Genomic DNA, 18651 nt, shown 5'->3' with positions numbered 1-18651 from the left:
CTGTACCAGTCTGGACCCTGGACTTTCCAGCCTCCAGGGCTATCAAGAATAAATCCCTCTTCCTATAAACACTCACATCTACAGCGTTTAGTCATAGCAAAATGAAGTGAGGAGGTAGGCCCTTGATTTAAGGGAAGGACTAGCCACAACAGAAAGACTAGCCATGTCACTAGGGGATTGGAATATCCAGCCAACTCCTGACTTCCAGAAGGGAAACCAGGCTGGGCACTGAGCTCGGTCACCAGTGGTTGATGATTTGATTAATCTTACTTACGTACAGAAGACTGATAAAAACTTCTGAATGAAGGTCAGGACGTTTCTGTGCGTTGATGTTCCGGATAGAGATGACCCAGAAAGGGCACAAAAGTTTTGCATCCCATTCCTTCCCTCAATCTCTAGATCTCTTCGATTGGCTGTTCTTACGTGATACTATTAAGAGTAAAGCAATAGCTCTAAGAAAGGAGCTCTCCAGACCTCTGTGGGTCATCCTAGGAAGTTATCAGACCTGAGGGGCATGCGTCCAAAAAGCCAAGCGGGGCAGCGGTGCAGACTGCAGAGCAGATGTTGGAAAACAACATAGGGCAGTCATCAAAATCCCCATGCCTAACCCAGACATGGGGTGCACACATGTAACCCCAGCATTCATAAGCTAAGCAGGAGGACAGTGAACTTAAGGACAGCCTGGGCTACACAGAGAGACCCTGTCTCTGCCAAAAAATAAAAACTAAAAACACCAAAATAAAATTCTGATTCCTGGTCAGACTGTGGGCGGGGCCATGACTCAGTGGCCCAGTGGACTGTGAGACCAACAGAACTTCTCTGACAGCCTCTGCCTCAAAGCCAGAGGTCAGGTTGCCCAAGGCACTAGCCCAAGACTTGGCAGAGCCCAACTTGCCATCTTGTATTGGAACCATGTCACACAAGGAGACACAAGGCAACAGCTGGTTCTAGAACGTAGGTGCTGTTACTTCAAGCATGGTGTCAGGCCATCAACCTGCCCTGCTCTAACTTCAGGGAGAGTTCTGTGGTGCCAACAGGAAGAGGTAAGACCCATTAGTTTAACTCCTCCTCAAACACTTTTGGGGTTCGGGAGATGTCCATCGGTCCTGAGTTCTAAGTTTCTAATGACTCTGAGCCATGACTGCAGTCTGGAAGATGGCTGCTTCTCTTGGGACAACATCCAAGGATGAACCGCGAACACAGACGCCCCCATCTTCCTGCGGTCAGAAAAGACTTGCCTCGGGCCCCAAGCCCCTCCCCAGACTCCCAGAGCTTTCCTCCGTCAACAAGCACCCAGGTGCATGTTTTTAATATAGTAAAGAAATAAAAGCAAATGTCCCGAGCAACCTCACCCCAAGAGACGCTGCTTGCATTTTAGCCCCTCCAGGCTTCTGCTTCTCCAGGTCTGTGTTCATGGTAATGGTTAGTTTCCGTGGCGGTAAAGTGCGTAGGCGGCTTTTGGTGACCTGTGCCATGGAATCTCGCTGTAAAAAGGAAGGCATTTTATTTGATTCTTAATCTTGGTATTACCAGAGTAACACATCTGCGTGTGTGTGTGTGTGTGTGTGTGTGTGTGTGTACACATACATGAATGCACATGTATAAAGCATTTGATTCTAGATTCTTCTCATAGAAAACATTTACCATATATACCTCTGCTGTTTCTTCATGGACAAAAAAATGGAATTGTAAAGTAGATGCTATGTGAATCTTGCTTGCCTTTTTGACTTACCAACATAGTATGGATACCATAGATGTTTTTAGTAAGAAAAATAAGAAAGAAGAGCTGGGCTAGAAAGTGAAAACAGCCTCTTTAATCTAGATGCCAGGAAGAAAGTATGTACTGAGTTTGCTATGCTAATTGAAACCACAGTCCAAAGCGAGTATATACTTTGGTATGGAGAAATGTAACTATGTGTGTTGCCGTTTCTTAAAGCATCCAGAATAAATACCAAATGTATGGAAAAGTCGCCCAGGAAAGGGTTGGCATAAGTCTTAATCACATGCCATCTGAGGCAAAGCAAGTGGCATCTGCTTGACATTTTGCTTTTTAAAAAATAGACTATGATGATACTAAAAAAAATAGTAAACACTAAAACATATAGATCTATGTTTTCCCTTGAAAAAATAAAAAAGCAACCCAACGCAGAAGACAGTAGTAGGTTCAGAGGATCGTACCCGCTGCACTGTGGGGAAGAACAGCCTGCAGGGACCAGAAGCTGGTGCAGGAGAGCAGGGACCGGGCTCACCGTGAATGTGGGTGATGGGGGGAGGTTCCATGAAGGACACAACTTTCTGAGAAGTGACATTTAGGGAAAGTCTTGAAAAAGGTGAATGAGCAGGTCAAATATAATATGGGAGGAGAAAAACTGCCCTGAGTGTTGGTTGTGGGTTAAGCTCCCCCTCCCAGAAATATGTCCAAGTCCTAACCCCCAGCACTTGGGAACACGAACTGATTGGGGAAGAGGGTCTTTGCAAATATAATCATGTCAAAATGAGGTCAGCTGGCAGGTCCTGTGGTGCTTTAAATGAGGATGGCCTTCTTAGGCTCATGTATTTGAATACCTGGTTCCCGGTGGATAACACTATTTGGGAGGTTTAGGGGGTGTGGCCTTGCTGGAGGAAGTATGTCACTAGAGGTGATGGATTCTAACCCTCTGGAACCATAAACCAAAATAAACAATTTCTTCTCTAACTTTCTTGGCCAATGGTGCTTTTGTTTTGTTTTGTTTTACAGCAACAGAAATATAGGCCCTAAACCCATGAGTGGTGTCCTTAGAAAAAGAGCTAAGTTTGGACAAGCCCTAGAAAAACGGCCTATGAAGAGATTCACAGTCACATGAGGAAGAGGCTTTTGTGGTGTTTTTGTGGATCAGAAATAAAGGCAAAAAAGCAGGAAAGTCTGGGCAACCAGAATTCTGGGCAATTGGATGAGGCGAAGGAAGACCCTCCTACAGAGAGTCCCCCTCACCCAGAGCAAGTGATGGGGAGAGCCCTGCAGATCCTCTCCTTCTGACTTCCTGCTTCTGTGGGTGAGCAAATCCCTTCCTGTTGTTAACACCTGTCAGTTTGCAGGAAGGGGCTACAGCAGCAGCCCTAGGGGACTAGGATTCAGGACACAGAGGAGTCAGGGTAGCCTGGAGGTGAGCATTGGCGGGGGGGGGGGGGGGGGGGGGGGAGGAAAGGCCAAAACTGGGGGAAGGGGGGTGAGTGGGGCAGGAGTTCCCAGTAGGCCCGTTTTTTTCCAACAGGTAGACTTTATGCAATCATTCTTTGTGATGATTTGAATAGACTTCCGCCTCTCGCCAGCAAATGGTTCTTGGGACGAAGACCTGCAGGGAGTGGGAGGAGAGGACTCTGAGTGCTGTGCTCAGACAAGCTCTGTTTCTGTGCTCTCTTCACGTCTTCACAGCAGAATCAGGGTAGCCCATCTCTTTTCCCAAGTCCTTCCTACATCTGTGCAGAACTGCCCCCTGCCATAAACAAGTGGTTTCAGAGTCTGTGCCTGTGAGTTTGGACACTCATCCTTCAAGCCTTGAATCAATCAGATGTGTTTTCTCCCTGCATGAACATAGCTGGTTTGACCCTACTTCCAGCACCTAAGGGAACTTAACAATCTAACGGGCCACAGCTCTGAGTATCAGCTCATCCCTTTAATCATATCTTCCCTAGGGATACCACCAAACTATTGCCCTAACCAGCCTTCTCCTGTTCTCTTTAAATCAAAACCTTTGACATTCATTTACTAACAATCCCAATCTCCAACTGAGGTTTATCCTGGTGAATTGGGCATCTACAACCCATTAGAAAAAAATACCTTTAAATAATAATCTGCAATGAAATGAATGTTTTATCTCAGCATACGTAATCATATTTATATTCTAATTTCAAACCAAACTATTCTATGATGGTTTTTAGCTATAGCGTGTGTGTTGAAACAATTTAATAGGTATAAAAGTGACTAGGAGGGTCTGTAGACCTGTGCACAGTTGTTCATGCTGCACAGGTATGCACGCTTCTGCACGAATGGTCCCCCAGAGACGGTTCAACCATGGTGGGAACTAGATTGTGGTATTCCTGGAATGATCATCTGCTTGAATGTATTCACATTCTTAAAACTCTGTGTGCAAACTGTCTGCTCACTTTGCTGTGCACTTGAGGACCACAGGAAGCATTGTGCAGCTCACAAGAGATTGACAGGGAGCCATAGTGTGAAGGAGACAAACGCCAGGTAGAAAAAGGTGACAGTGGCCAGCACCAGAGGATGCTAGGAAAATCCCCACACTAGGAAAAGGCACCGAGGGGATACTAGGTTGCAAATCTTAATTTTAGAAATGAACCAATAGGTAAAGCAAAGCAATTGTACAAGATGCACTTCTCAGAATGGAGCTTCTGGAAACTTCTAAAAGAGCTCTTTGGATTGATTGATTGGTTGATTGATTGATTGATTGATTGATTGACTCTTTACTAATATTTTCCTCGAGTAGTCAGAAATGCTGAATGCTGCATGTCAAATCTCGGGGCCTCAATTCAAGCGCATCTGCTGACGTCCTGCCTTGCTTTCCAGCCCTCCTCGGTTTTCATCCTTCTTTCCTTCCTAGTTCTCCTTTAAGTGGTCCCTTCCTTGGGGTTTCCTGAAAAATAACATTTTACTTCTTCTTCATTGTCCTGAAGCAGAAACACTGTTCCAACGGAACCCCAGAGGGATCCTGAGAAATGCTGAGTAGCACATGATACTGAGCAATAACTATTAGCAGAGCTGGGTGTGTAACCCCGCTGTAGACACCTGCTAGACTGTTGAGGCCCTAGGTTCCCTTCCTAGCACTGGGAATAGAGATGCACGCCTGTCAACAACCAGTACTAGAGACCATGTCTTGAGAAAGAAAAAATAATCCAAGGATAAGTATGATCAAAATACATTATATTCATGCATGGAAATGTCATAATGAAATATTGTTTATCATTAATATATGCTAATAAAAATATTCTTAAGGCCGGGCGGTGGTGGCGCACGCCTTTAATCCCAGCACTCGGGAGGCAGAGGCAGGCGGATCTCTGTGAGTTCGAGGCCAGCCTGGTCTACAAGAGCTAGTTCCAGGACAGGAACCAAAAAGCTACGGAGAAACCCCGTCTCGAAAAATCTAAAAAAAACAAAAAACAAAACAAAACAAAAAATTCTTAAAAATCAGGGATACACTAGTGAAGGGCATAGACAAGGAAACATTGTTGGGGACAATGAGAGAGGGATGCCCAGGTTGCAAAAAGCACAGAGGAAGGAGCACTCCTTGCCATGGGGAGGAGCAGGAAGAGAGTTCCTGGTGTCATACTGTTTCCAGAGTTTTCAGATGAGTAGTGCCGGCAATTTGGTGAGGAGCTGCACACTTGATGAAGAATCCAGATGACTTCCTGTTTAGACACAGATGCTGGGATTCTTACAGATGAAATGACACAATGCCAACACCTTGTCTGCACTTCACTGGGACTAAATGGGACAGGGCTGTGATTAGAAGCCGGTGGCAGGGTGACGAGGCCACCTTCTTATCACTGCTGCTTTTAGCTGAGTCTGAAAATTATCCTCAGTTCTTTTTCCTTTTCACTCCGTCTGTTTGTGATAGGTTGACCTCAAATTCATGATCCTCCTGCCTCAGCCTCCTAAGTGCTAGAATTAGAGGCAAGGACACAGCTTCTGTACCAATCCTTACAATCACGCCACAGTTGTTTAGGGCACATTATAAAATATCTTGCTTTGAACTGTGCCGATGCGACCTCAGTTTTAACTTACATAGCTGCCTTGGCTCCCTCCTAGCGTCTTCTCAGACCTCAGCCACTCCCTCCTTGGCCTGCTGGCAAACTGGTTCTGATTCATCTCTGCTTTACTCTCTCACTAGGGAGCTCTACCCTGCTTCTGCCGTGCTTTGAATTAAGTCCTGACAGCTTCTGTCTGGAAGAATCTGCTCACTACCGACGATGGCACAACCTACTCTGATGAAAGCCTGCTACAGTCCCTGCTCCGACACTGGCGTTCAAGCGGAGGCAACTTCCTCTTCAGGAAAGTAAGGAGCTGGCCTCAGACTCAACATAGGCTGCGTCTTCTCCAACTCACGCACGCGTCTGGTTCTTCTCCGGCCCCAGATGTCCAGGCCAGCACAAACCCTTGGCAGACAGGAGCTGAGGACGTTCTGTGGCACTCGGTCCATCCTCTCCACCCTTCCCTTCTCAGAGAGGAGGCTCCCTGCTCACTTCTTTGACCACCCATGTCAGTCACACACGTCTCAAAAGTTCCGTTGCTGCCAGACGCGGTCCTATAGACGTCCACCTCATCATGCCCACTTTCCTGGGTCCCCAGGTATCTGTCACACAGAGACATCCTCAGCTGCTGCCACATCGTCTGGGGTTCCACTCACAAAAGGGCTTCTTTATTCCTTGGGTCATTACTTTAGCATCTTACTATTTTAAATGCCTTCCATTTTAAGAATAGCAACCATGGCCAGCCTCTTCTTCCTGAAGTCCTGAGGTCTGTGTTCACTTTGCAGTAGAATCATTCTGCCCCCTGGGAGGTCCTGAGAAGGGGCGGGTCTCCTGAGCTCCCCACACCTCTGTTGGACTCCCCTTTGCAGCTTGGAGGGCACCTCTACCTGGATAAACATCTGGAATTCATCTTTTGTGTTGTAGAAAGAGGTTTAGTGCTCATTTGTAACTTTGCTTTTCCCTCCCCGTGACCCATAAAAACTTTAGTCAGCTCACTTTTTTTTAGTCCATTTGGGTTTTAAAAATTAATAAGAATAAATAAGCTTTGCTGGGAATGAGAGCAGGTTCAATTTATTCTTAATTTGTCTTGTCTTTAAAAATATAATAATAATAACCAAAAGCAGAAAATGTACTATTCTGGCATTCTAAAAGGTTTATGTTTTTCTTTTTAGCTTATCTGTATTTTCAATTTTTCCATAAGGATCAGGTATTATTTTGCAGTTTTTAAAGTGTACTTGTTATTTATTGCTCTTTTTAGCTAAGGTTCTCAGCCTCAGCACTGGTGACATCTGAATGTCAGATTTTTTGGGGACAGAGATGGAGTACAGTCTGTCAGGTACATCGTGGGATGGCTAAGAGCATGCTAATAGCATGCCAGTTTTTACCAGCCCCAAACCAGAGGCAGCAACAGCAACCCAATAAAAATGTCTTCAGATTTTGCTAGAGGCCCCTTGTGGTTGAGGGAGCAAAAGTCGCTCTTATTTTAAAACGGCTGTGTTACTGATTTCTAAGACTAACTTAGCAGAGAGATATAACCGTACGTTCTGAAAAAGCAATGCATACACTGTAGTGTTTTGTTGATGGGTGGCTGACCAGGGAAAGGATAGAAAGGATGGAGAGACAAACTTTATGTGGGATATACTTTACCTTTTAACCGAAAATAAATGGAAATGTGTGTCAGCTTGCTACTTTAAATCTCCAGGGTAATATTTGGTCTCCAGTCTTCCGTTCTTTCTCCCTACTATTCAAGCATTTCGTTGAGAGGAATTTGACTGCAAAGTAAGAATTTGCTCATTTTGTAACTTTCCTAAAGTAAGAAAGGATAAAGAAATATTTACTACCTCCCAGATTGAGGGGCAAAGCAGGTGATTAAGTGGAATCTGGATGCACTGACTACAGCAATGCCTGATTCTACTCTCAGGAACTTAGGATGTGAACCCTTCCATTGTAGGCCTTTAGTTGGTTTTTGTGCATCGATTTAATACACGCGTGACAAGTGTCAACCTTTTTCAGATACTGAAGTAGATACAAATATCATGATTGATAAGGTAATAGCTTAATGGTTTCATCTTTTGTTCTGATGAATCCCGGGTATTGTTCAGAAAATGTTACACTAGTAACATTTAATTACACCAGAATAGGAAAGAAAATAGATGACTTTTAAAGGTCTTAAAGGAATTTAAAGATATGCAGTCTATGCAGAAACATCAGTCTCTATCTTATACCTATCTTATCAATAAGGTTCTGCATCTGATTATAGAGTGTGTACAACGGGAAATATGATGCAATTTTATTGCACAGACAACAACAGAGAGGGCCTGTTAAATAAATAAGATATCCCATCTTATAGCTATGCCACAAAGTCATGTCCTCTACTGCAGTGCTATATCATAGAGTTACCTAGAAGATATTTGAAGTAGTAAATTGTCTGGGGAGGTAGGGTGGTGGTCAGCATAAAAATGCTTGCTTATATCACATGAATGGAGCCTTGAATTAGATTCCACAGTTTCACTGCCCAAAGAAAGTGAGTAGAGAAGCATAGTGTTCGATGATGCCTAGCATACTGCTGTGCTACTCGTGTTTTAAATTACCTGACATCTGAAAAGATTTGTTTTTCTCAAATGTTTCTGCTCTGCTACATATATGAAAGGGATTGGGACTGTGGAATAATTAGTAGAAACTTGACCTTTTTAATATTGTATACACTTTTTTAATAATAAACAGGAATCCATATTTCAAAATTTATATTAAAGATTTTAATTTCAAGAGAGTAAAGACACATGAGTAACATATAACTAATAAATAATAAATAGATGTGACACAAAAAAAAATAAAACGACTGTGTTAGATTGTGAGGATCAGAGGTTCAGTAAGGGGGATTCAGAGTTTTCTTTAGGCAAAGAAGGTTGCTAGGACCATCAGGCTGCTGAAATAGAGGAAGAGACACGTCTAAACAACAAAGCTCAATGATACAATGCAAAGGTTCTGTGTGCCTGGCAGGATGGGGTGGGGGGGTGGGGGGGGCAACAGGACGGCCAGTTTGGTACAACTTTGAAAACAGGCCATAAAGCCCACTAAGGCCCAGATGTTCTGGAAGCTGTAGAACTAAGCCTCTGTGGCCACCAGTCAGCAACTCTGGCTCCCCAGGAAGACAAGCAGAGGAGAGAAAAGGATATGGTTTTGTGTGAGAGAAACAATTTAAGCAAGAACATTGTAAAACTGTCGTCATCATCATCAGAGGGAGGCAAGGAGGGTAGTGGCAGGCTCTGCCCTTGGCCCAAGGTCTTCTGCAACCCTTTTTCTTCTGATTCATTGGTCTTCACAGCCCTCTAAACACAGCCCCGTTTCCGACTCAAAATGTTCAGTGGTAAAAAGCCCTTGTCCCAGTTTTTGAATGAATACAGGATGCAGGGATGAGTCAGAGAGAGAGAGTCATCTCCCACCTCTCAACCCAGGGGAGTGAGCCTGGGGGTTTCCATAGGAACCTTGAGAGATTTGCTGGCAGGGAAAAGGTGAGAGATGCTTGGAACAGGCTGAAGACAGAGCAGTGTTTGCCGTGCCTGGGAAGGGGGTGGGATGGCCCCGTAGCAGAAAGAGCAGATGCCAGCCTTATTCAGCAGCGCAACCTTAAAGCATTACCTGGAATCTGGCCCTTGAGCTCTGAGCTCAGCTAAAGTCTCCCTTAGCTGGTGAGCAACAGGAAAACTCCTTGTCTTTAAGCAAGTGTTGTAGTGGGGACCAACAAGGACTAAAGATCCCCAATGTTGGGGACAAGCTTTAGAAAGGTTAGAGATTTGAGATTTGAGAAAGACTGGGCAGGGAAACAAAACAAAACAAAGCCTTGGTACCGAGGCCTTTGTCTGAGCATCATGGCGTGACTTCTGAGCTGTAGTATGCAGCTTGGCAGTCATAGAAAACGGGTAGTGCTCCAGGTCAATTAACTTGTCCCCCTCTCCCCACAAAAATACGATGAAGTCATATTAGCCAGGACCTCCCAAAGTAACCTTATTTGGAAATAGAGTCACTTCAGGTATCATGAGTTACCATGAGGTCACAAAGAAATATAATAGTGTCCCTTGTCTAAGGCTCCAAGACCCTTGTGCACACGTGTGGGTGGCAATTATCCACGGGAGAAAGGCTGGACCAGCTTTGGAAGCTGTAATCCCATCAGCGAATTTACACGCTTCGCAGTGTTTTCTTTCCTTCTCTTCAGTGTCCTCGCTCTGTGGAAGACAGCTCCAGGGCTCAGTCTACCCCTCAGGAATCCAGCGGTGCTAATAACTTTGTCATCTCTTTCCTCAAAAAAAAAAAAAAGACATTGTATTTTATGTATATGAGTGTTTTGCTTGCATGTATGTAGATATGTGTACTCCAGTGTGCCCAGTGATCCATGGCACACTTGACCCTGCACTCACTAATGAACACACATGTTCACACAAGAACATGAAACATCACTCTGCTCCGCTAATGGAGGATATGAAACCTAAACTCCCTGTCTTGACCCCACAGGTTCTCCTGTCTTTCAGGCCCTGATGAACTCTGCTCCAGGTAATTTTTCTTTCAGTTCCCTGAATAAGACAAGCTAGCCCTCCCTCAGGGCCTTTGAACTGGCTGGTCCCTTGGCCCAGAAAGATCTTACCTGTATTTGCCACATGGCTGGCTTCCTCGTGTCCTTGGAGCATCAGCCCAGTGAAGTCTCTGCTGAGGCCAGGGTCCCTTCTCTATAGTTCTTTGCCATGCTACCCTTTCCAGTGTCCTCTTCACAGGTGGCACCATCTTGCCTCCTGTGGTGGCCTGCTCACCCAATATCACCTCCTCACCCACTCCACCCTCTAGGAAGCCCTCCCTGGAATCTGAGCTCTAAGAAAGGACATCGCTGATCTTGTCCTGTATAGCATCTTGGTGTGTATTAAGTACACAGAACATATTTAATGGACGTTTACTTCGTGGATGAGATTCCAGGAGGGAAGGTGTGAGAGAGAAATCCTTCTCAAGACCTTTTACACACCTGTCTCTGCAGCCCATGAGGAAGTGCAGTCAGACACACGAGAAGAGAGATTTCAATGATGATTTCCAAGTAAAGGTCACCTTAGAAGCAAGCAGGAAAGAAAACACACAAGCTAGCCTTCTAGGAAACAGACAGGAAATCATGAAGGAAGTATGACAAGAAGTGACTGAAGTTCCCACTCTGGAGAGGAGAGAAAGGCCATCGTGATGTCCTCACTCCTCAGAGAGAGGAGAGAGAGCAGTCAGGTGCTTCTTGGGCTGCACCAAAGGAAAGAGTTTAAAAAGGAGTTGTCGGCCGATGTGCTAGATAGTTTTATGCCAACGTGACACAATCTAAAGTGTGGAGAGAGACTCAATTTTAAAAATTCCTTCATAAGTCAGCAAACCAGAATTAGTGATGGATGTAGGAGGGCCTAGCCCATGGTGGGTAGTTCCATCCCTGGAATGGTGGTTCTAGGTTCTATAAGAATGCAGGCTGAGCAAACCATGAGGAGCAAGCCAGTAAGCAGCACCTCCAGCACCTCCCCAGGGCCTCTGCATCGGCTCCGGCCTCCAGATTCCTGCCCTATGTGAGTTCCTGTGCTGATTTCCCTCAGTGGTGAACTGTGGATGTGGCTGTGTAAACCAAACAAACCCTTTCTTCTCTATTTGACTTTGTCCATGGTGTTTCACCACAGTACCAGTAACCCTAACTAAGACAGGCAGCCTGAGCTCCTTTCAGTGTTGTTTACTGAAGGACCTAAAGAAGGAAGTCGGACAGACTGACAAGCAATGCCAGCGCCCACCAGCGCAAAGACCGGTCAGGACTTGCTTGGCTCAAGAGTTACTCGAGGTTGTTAAGGCCGTGGGGCTGGCAGCTAGAACACTGAAATTTCTCCAGAGGGATAATGAAAGTGTAGGTGAGACAGAACAATCCTGTCACAAATGCAGAGAGCGCATGGCAGCCTACACACGCATCCTTGGCCGGCTGATTATTGTGCTGTAAATATCACCCGGATGATGGAAAAGCAAACCCAGCAGTTTCTGCTTCGGCCTAAAGAGAGGAGTGGAACAGTGTTATTTCTAATAATCTGGCGGAAATAAACAACTCAAACCATGACCCACCGCTGTGGCAGGATGGCAAGGTTCACTTGTCTAGAGAAAAGCCAGTGATTACATGACAGGTCGCTTCAGCACAGCGCTGTCTGTGAAAGACGCTGCACCGACTGAGGACGTGCCCACGGAGCCAGTCATACTTAGGTGTTGTGATGAGGAAACTCACTGACAGCCTCAAACCTCTGTGAAGGTCTCCTCACTGTCAAAAGATGCAAACCGAGATTTGCTGGCAAAGACTTAACAAAGTACAGCCAGAAGCTGTTCAGAATTGTGGCAACATTGAGAATGTGAAGTGTGTCTCTGGGCTTGGATCTGGGGCACTGTGAACCACAGCAACTCTGAGGGCTATCCTGGGCCTAGTCTCTGCTCTGTGACTTACCGTCTGGCCTGGGCCACCACACTCCAGCCACCCAGTATTCCTAACATTATGCCATGGTGTAAAAATTCAAGAATTCAAGGCTATGTCTTTATGTCTTCATGTGATAAAAATCTAGCACATAGCAGGGGTGCAGCAATCATCTTCCTTCCTGGAGTTTAGAACTGTGCCCACCTTTAAAGACGCAAAGTGAGGCCAATGGTAGAGTGGTGTGCGAGGTCCTTCTGTATATGTGTTGCTTTTATTGGTTAATGAATAAAGCTGCTTTGACCCACAACAGGGCAAAACAGAATAAGGTGGGAATTCCAAGCAGATAGAGGAGGAAAGAAGTCAGAGTCAGGAAGACATCATGTAGATGCCAAAGGAGACAGTCACCCGGGAACCTTACCCATAAACCATGAGCCTTGTGGCAAGATACATAGATTAACAGAAATGGGTTAATTTAAGACATGAGTTACTTAATAAGAAGCTTAAGCTATTGACAAAGCAGTGTTGTGATTAATACAGTTTCTGTGTGATTATTTTGGGTCTGGGCAGCTGGGAAGTGATGAGGCTCTACAGTAGAGGCTTCTGGTTCCTTATATACCAAAGTCATAGATGGAATTGACAGTGATATCCTGGGGCTACAGAAGAAGACAAGAATCAGGTTGTCAGGTTATGACAGGGTGGTTCTTGCTGGGAGGGCTTCCTTGGAGGTCTGGCCACGTGCTTAGCCCAATTCTGTCTTAGTGTTGAACAATAAACTCGTGTTGCGTAATAGTTTCATCTAAGATTAAAACCTTCCATCCTCACAGGGAAGCTCCCTAACCAGGAAGGTGAATGACTCAAAGAGCTCCAGGAAGTCCCTGAAACCAACCAGTTTCACTAGGCCCCTCCCTGCCAGAGTACGCAATAAAAGCTGAGAGCCCCTTTCAGAAGAGCCAAGTCAAGCAGCAAAGAAGACTCGCAGGCAAGCAAAGCTGCCTGGGAGAAGCAGAAACCAACTGAGCTGCCTGGAAGATGTTTAGACCAACTGAGGCTCTTGAAAAAGTCACTCTCCAAGCCGCTGAGCTGCCTGCAGGCTGTGCAGTGAGCGCCAAGTTCATAGCTTTGTGAGCTGCCATCCATGCTGGGGTGGAATTTGGTGATGTAGCTGTCTTTGAGTCATTTCTGCTCCTGTGAGTAACTTCGCTAAATCCGTCAGTTCACCAAATACTTTGGTCTTCCATGGGTTCCCTTTCTGGGGTGAGTAGACACATGTGTTACACAGGTTTCCTATTTAGGGTGAGTAGACATGTGTGTTGCATCTCCCCAGCAAAAGTTTCGTCACATAGCAACTAGCCATGCCAAAGCTGTTGTTCTGGCTTAAGCTGGCCGGCCGTCAGCATCTCTCCTAAAGCCCCTTCTCCGCAGATGGGAGTCTCAGCATGTTGCCTCATCTAATACAAAACACAGGTCCACCTGCCGGGGTGCCTCTTCTCTGCTCTACAGATGAAGAAACTGAGGCACAAAGAGATTAAGTCCCATGTGTCTGTGCCTAACCTCCACTCACCGCTTGTTTCTAGAGTCCAGTTTAATAATGAATATTTACTCTTTTTTGTTTTGAAATAGTGTCTTTATGCTGCCCTAGCTGTCCTCAGACTCACCCTACACACCAGGCTGGCCTCAAAATCACAGAGATCCATCTATCTCTGCCTCCCCAGTGCTGGGATTAAGGGTGTGTACCAACAACAACCAGCATTTTTTTTGAGAGGTCCGCATTTTAAAATATTTCTCCAAGTTAGCAATGCCCTTCAAAATGTAGATAGCTTTGACTCAGTAATTTCTTTCCAGGAAATACACCTGAGTAAGCATCCGATGTGCAGAAAAGATCCCAGTGCAGCACTGTTTATACAGTACTGTTTAAAAAGCAGAACGACTAGACACACAATTTATAGCATGCCCATGCATATAGCGTCACATGGAAACATGAAAATATTGCAACAGCTTTCTCTGCACTAACCTGGAAAGATGTCAACCCAGGAAAGAACAGAGGCAAGATAAAATGATGGACACAGGGCCAGTGAGACAATTCCGAGGGTAAGAGCACTTGTGGCCATGCCTGATCGCCTGAGTTTAACTGAGTTTAATCTAAGACACCTGCATGGGAGAAGGAGAGAACCAACTCTTACAAAGTATCCTCTGACTACGAGCATCATGCCTTTTTGGAGCCCCTTACACACACTAAATAGTTAAATATATATATATATATATATATATATATATATATATATATAGCCAGAATGTAGAATGAACTTGAGTGTTATACTTTTGTATAGTGAGAGAAAAATCCAAAAATTAAATAAATACTTAGCTATTTATAGAAATGTTGCTTTTCATTGCATTTTGTACATTATTTTTTATAATGGACATGTGTTGACTTTTAAATCAGAAACAAGTGAGGTTGTATATCTTCATGCTGGTCTTTCTTGTCTTACCTGGTCCTGTGAGGACCCTGCAAGGTATGTGAAGCAGGAGGTGCTAATGCTCAAAAGAGATCGGGTACTTAGGAAGTCACCTGATCAAACAGTGTGCATGCCCCACACACTCCCCTGCAGTATGCTGCAGCTCTGAAGAAAACATCTGACAGCTGCTGCAGCGAATCAGCAACAGGCGGGATGTATCCTTACTGCATCAGAGTTCTGCAGTTAGACCTCAAGAGAGATGGCCAAGCTGGAGAAATAACAAAGATGGCAACATGGTTGGGGACAGGGCCATTTCCGTACTCTGGACAGATCCAGAGGGCTGAGATGTCGACCCCGACTGCAGTTCTGCGGAGCTCATCCTGTTCTCTGCACTGTTACTCCACGTCCTATGAAACTGTGATTTCCAGGCTGGACCTTCCCCCGAGTGGCTTCATAAGATAGCAATTTGCTCCATTCGGAGTGCAAATGCTGAAGCAGGATGGATAGCTCATTGTGCAGACAAGCAACCATCCCACCCCATGGACCACAGGGCATACTGTAGCCTATTCTTGCTCGCCAAGAGATACCATCTATGAATTTGCCAAAGTAAACTGGAATACGTGAACACATAGGCACACCAAAGTCATACCAGAAAAAATCCAACTGGTGAACTTACCAAACACATCACAGCCCAAGACTGAGGCATGGTGGTGCACTGGCCCACTACCTGGTCACTCATCATGAGCCTCCTTGCCATAGTGATAGAACTCTGGCTTAGCCCATGCGTCTTAACGTTTCTATTGCTGTGAAGAGATAGCATGACCACAGCAACGCTTACAAAAGAAAACATTTAATTGGCGTGGCTTACTGTCTCAGAGGTTTAGTCTATCATGGCAGGACATGGCAGCATGCATGCGGACATTGTTCTGGAGAATGAGCTGAGAGTTCTCCATCTTGATCTGCAAGCAACAGGAAGTGAACTGTGTCACAGGGCGTAGCTTGAGCATAGGAAACCTCAAAGCCCTCCCCCAAAGTGACACGTTTCCTCCAGCCAAGCCATACCTCCTAATAGTGTCACTCCCTTTGGGAGCCATTTTCTTTCAAACCACATCATGCAAAACCCTGGGTTCAAAGCCCAGCACCGGCCCCAAATCTGCCTTAGTCTCCAGGTTCCAGTGCAGGGAAGTACCTACTGCATTTAGCACCACCTACTTCAAACTGCCCCTCAGATGGCCTTTCTGCCACCAAGAGATGCCTTTGACAACTGTGTCTGCCTTGTAGCTTCATAAACCCTTTTATCTACTTTTCGCAGGACCCTTCTGACCAATGAACACTGCCAGCATTGGCTCTCTGTCCTCGTCTCCAGCATAGCCTCTCTAAACTCTGAAAACTCTGTAGTCTGTTTATCCCTTTCTTAGCCACTGTAACATGCATTGGTGCACGCGCGCACTCACGCGCGCGTGCACACACACACACACACACACGTATGGAGTGTATATAAAGAGTAGTCTTAAAGGTGCTTGCTGCCATGCCTGAAAACCTGTGTTCAGTCTCCAGAATACACATGTGAGAACCCACTCCCTGATCTCTATATCATGATTGACTTGTGTATGCATGTATGTGCATGCGCTCACAGACACACAGAGATAAACAAGTAAATGAAATACATACATACATACATACATACATACCTTTACAATAGGACTGGAGAGGTTACTCAGTGGCAGTGCATAAGGCACATATAAGTCCTCAAGCCTCCCACCCCCTGCTGTTGTTCTCTGATCCCTGCAAGTCGTTCTCTGACCTCCACTGCATGCTGTGGCACATTCGCCTACACATACACAAAGGCACAATAAATGAATGAATGTAATAAGGAAACGTTGGACTACAAGAAGCTGTGGTTGCCAGTGGTCGTGTTACCAGGTGAATCAGGGTTGTTTGGTATATCACAGGCAGCAAAACAGAGGTATATCATAACATATATGTGTAAGCATATAACATAGCTGCTTTTCTCAGTGCTTTGACGAAAAGCCCTAAAAAGGCAACTTAAGGAAGAAGGTTATTTTTGGCTCACAGACTAAAGGTGTAGTCCGCCGTGAAGGGGATAGCATGGCAGCTGGAAGCTGAGGCAGCCGCTCACACCGTGTTTGCAGTCAGAAAGCAAAGAGGAGTGGTGACACCCAGCCAGCTCTCTCTGTCATCCAGTCCAGAAGCCCAGCCTACAGGATGAAGCCACCACACACCAAAGGCGGCTTTCCCTCCTCGGTTAAGCCTCTCTGGAAACTGCTTCATAGACACACCCACAGGCGTGTTTCCATGGTGATTCTACACCCAGTCCGGTTGATAACAAAGATTCACCATCGCAGCTCTGCCTCTGTCACCACTTTAAATCAGAACACTCCACCCCTAAAATTCTCAGCTTCATCTCATAATGCAAATGTAAAATGTATTTAATCTGTGTCCTGGTTTTGATTTCTGTGCCTTTAAAAGTCTTCATCACTGGGCTCCCGCTCTCACAGCCATTGCAGTACATTGAGTTCCATAGAGACAGCACCGGGGCAAGCGAGAGCCGGACAGGCACTGGGCGACTCTGTGCCTCACGGACGAAAATCAACTAAACATGGGCAAAGGAGATCCTAAGAAGCCAAGAGGCAAAATGTCCTCATATGCATTCTTTGTGCAAACTTGCCGGGAGGAACACAAGAAGAAGCACCCGGATGCTTCTGTCAACTTCTCAGAGTTCTCCAAGAAGTGCTCAGAAAGGTGGAAGACCATGTCTGCTAAAGAAAAGGGGAAATTTGAAGACATGGCTGACAAGGCTCGTTATGAAAGAGAAATGAAAACCTACATCCCCCCCAAAGGGGAGACCAAAAAGAAGTTCAAGGACCCCAATGCACCCAAGAGGCCTCCTTCGGCCTTCTTCTTGTTCTGTTCTGAGTATCGCCCCAAAATCAAAGGAGAACACCCTGGCTTATCCATTGGTGATGTTGCAAAGAAACCGGGAGAAATGTGGAACAACACTGCTGCAGATGACAAGCAGCCCTACGAAAAGAAGGCTGCAAGCTGAAGGAGAAGTACGAAAAGGATATTGCTGCCTACAGAGCTAAAGGAAAACCCGATGCAGCGAAAAAGGGGGTGGTCAAGGCAGAAAAGAGCAAGAAAAAGAAGGAAGAGGAAGATGATGAGGAAGACGAAGAGGATGAAGAGGAGGAGGAAGAAGAGGAAGACGAAGATGAGGAAGAAGATGATGATGATGAATAAGTTGGTTCTAGCGCAGTTTTTTTTTCTTGTCTATAAAGCATTTAACCCCCCTGTACACAACTCACTCCTTTTAAAGAAAAAAATTGAAATGTAAGGCTGTGTAAGATTTGTTTTTAAACTGTACAGTGTCTTTTTTTTGTATAGTTAACACACTACCGAGTATGTCTTTAGATAGCCCTGTCCTAGTGGTATTTTCAATAGCCACTAACCTTGCCTGGTACAGTCTGGGGGTTGTAAATTGACATGGAAATTTAAAGCAGGTTCTTGTTGGTGCACAGCACAAATTAGTTATATATGGGGACGGTAGTTTTTTTGGTTTTTTTTGTTGTTGTTGTTTCTTTTGTTTTTGGGTTTTTTTTTTTCATCTTCAGTTGTCTCTGATGCAGCTTATACGAAGATAATTGTTGTTCTGTTAACTGAATACCACTCTGTAATTGCAAAAAAAAATGCAGCTGTTTTGTTGACATTCTGAATGCTTCTAAGTAAATACAATTTTTTTATTAAAAAAAAAGTCTTCATCATCCTTAAAAATTCCAACTCTTACGGGAAAATATAACTCTGTGTAAAATGTTTAGGATTAGCTAGAAGAGGGGGTGAGATAGACATTAATGAACCCGACTATGTGTCAGGATCTGAGATGGCCAAGGCATAGAGTGAATGTGACAACAGGGTGAGCAGATGACAGGGTGTGAGCCTGGGCTAGAGTTGGGCTCCCAAGCAATCCTCACCCCCTATAGGTTG

General features: G+C 45.2%; 1 pseudogene; it reads left to right on the top strand.

Moving 5' to 3' along the window:
• Positions 1-17269: 17269 nt before the first annotated feature.
• Positions 17270-18227, top strand: LOC130881010 (high mobility group protein B1-like; annotated as a pseudogene).
• The last annotated feature ends 424 nt before the right edge of the window (positions 18228-18651 follow it).

This window comes from Chionomys nivalis, chromosome 1 (genome assembly GCF_950005125.1).
Source record: "Chionomys nivalis chromosome 1, mChiNiv1.1, whole genome shotgun sequence".
Lineage (NCBI taxonomy): Eukaryota > Metazoa > Chordata > Mammalia > Rodentia > Cricetidae > Chionomys > Chionomys nivalis.
The sequence above is the reverse complement of the archived record's forward strand: the minus strand, read 5'-3'. Positions and strand labels throughout refer to the sequence as shown.